The sequence below is a fragment of the Mandrillus leucophaeus genome, unplaced genomic scaffold (genome assembly GCF_000951045.1).
Source record: "Mandrillus leucophaeus isolate KB7577 unplaced genomic scaffold, Mleu.le_1.0 Scaffold13, whole genome shotgun sequence".
Classification (NCBI taxonomy): domain Eukaryota; kingdom Metazoa; phylum Chordata; class Mammalia; order Primates; family Cercopithecidae; genus Mandrillus; species Mandrillus leucophaeus.
Genome location: NW_012101254.1, coordinates 2,663,322 through 2,665,336, shown reverse-complemented (window position 1 = coordinate 2,665,336; position 2,015 = coordinate 2,663,322). Strand labels below are relative to the sequence as shown.

General features: G+C 41.5%; 1 protein-coding gene across 1 annotated transcript in view; it reads left to right on the top strand.

Annotated features, from left to right (window-relative positions):
• The window catches only part of WDR43 (WD repeat domain 43), a 98,591-nt gene that overhangs the window by 88,717 nt on the left and 7,859 nt on the right, over positions 1–2,015 (top strand). The window lies entirely within an intron of this gene.

The window sequence follows — 2,015 nt, the reverse complement described above, 5'->3', positions numbered from 1 at the left end:
CCTGCCCAAGATCTATGACACAGATCTCAGATAATCTGAAAGAGAAAACGGAAAGTGATATATACACAGTGATAATATTTATTATAGTCATCTTCACAGAGCAACATTTATAGATCTTCACTTGTCTGTCTGGGTTTTTGTAATAGCTCAGTTGAATTTACTTTTGAATTTGTGAACATCAGTTTACTTGGGTTTTGTTTTGTTTTTCCCCAGTGCTGTGCTAATGGTTCAGTGGCTAAAATGTGTGTTAACAGTTCATGCATCATACCTGTCCACGGTGAGTCTTTTCAGCTTTAGTTGCCGAGTATGAATAGTTTGGCTTTGATAAGGATTGTAAACTTTGACAAGTATGGCTGAACAAAACCATCCTTTCCCCATCTGTCCTTCAGCCGTTTGATGCTTCCTTTAGAGATTTTGTTTTACTCCAGGTGCAATGACATGAGCCCTTTCATGATGTCACTGCTGTGGCCTTTTATAAATTGGCCTCTCCCTGCCCCCCGCCCCTCCCGATTTAAAAATTAGCATGTATTCTATAGAGATCTTTACAAATACAGAAAGGAGAAAAGTTGTATAATGGCGTACTAGGATTTAGATGTTTTTCTATACACACACACACACACACACACACACATACACGGCAAGTTTTAAATGTTTTTATACATGCTAACATGTCTGTCCTGCCTTGCCCCAGAAGGATAAACTGTAGTTAATGGTAACAGTAACATAAATAAATATTTACTACCTGACAATTTGCTGGTGCTTCTGTCAGCTCTTGATTGCCTATGCAAATAGAAGAGGGAAAGCAACACCAGAAAAAAAAAAATTTGTATTCATAATATGAGTTGGGTTCTTTGCCACATCATTACATCTGTTATATTTTAAGCTGGAAATGAAAGTATTCAATTCTTTTTCTTTATCTAGTGTTTTACATTAAGTTTTAAGTTTTTAGTGGATAGTTGTAAAAAAATCCTGAATTGTTCTTTAAACTGTAGCTCTTCTTAACACAGTCGCACCCAGCTCTTGCCTTGTTGCAGTCCCTTGTTCTCTGTCACTGGCTCGTTTGCCTTCAGTGGCTTGAATTAGGGAAAACTCGGTTAATCTGCTTTGAGGTCAGTAGTTTGTTGTTTGTGTGTCTGGGGAGAACTCGGTAAGATGCTGGAATGGCGTGGAGACAACAGTAAGGATGGATACTGGGTCTCCCAACCTGTAGGATTCTTGGGAGGTGACCTGGGAGCTCTGGTAAGAGGGTGGCCGAGGAGTATTACAGTTGCATGAACGATCTCAGCAGATGTCGGATCTTAGGAATCTGGATGGCAAATGGGGCAACACTAATGTGGCCTCAGTTACTTGCTTAGAAGTGAGGAGAGACCAGGAGGCCTTGTAGTGAAATCTTTTCTGGAATCAACTCCTGAGGTATAACTATCAGAATAGTCGTGGTGTAACATTCAAGGTCATGGCAGAACAGACCAAAGAATGGTGTAGGGAGGGCCCCTCAGCCCGTAGCAGTTATCGAGGAAACCATGTTTTTCCTCGCTCTTTTCCTTCATTTCTTCCTTCCTTTGCAGATATTTTTAAGTGCTTTCTCTAAGCCAAGGGCTATGCCAGGCATGGGAATTCAGCACTGTACAAAACACTCTGGTTCCCATCTTCTTGGAGCTCGTAGTCTGACCAGGGACACAAAAGGGAGGTGATAAATTGGAATGCAGTCACCTTAAACCTTGCTTTACTAATTTTCATGTCTGTCTGCTGTTTAAAGTTAACATTTGAATGAAACACTTATTTACTAAAGTATCAGAAACAGCAGTGCAGGGAAAGGCTAATCAGGGGTAAAGAGTGGGGTCCCTTTTTCTGTAGTGCTACAGGGACAGATGAAAGCATGTCCTGGGGGTAGGGGGTGAGTTGGGGAAGCCAGCATTGTTCTTTTTTTGTTTTTTCTTGAGACGGAGTTTCGCTCTTTTTGCCCAGGCTGGAATGCAATGGCACGATCTTGGTTCACCGCAACCTCTGCCTCCTGG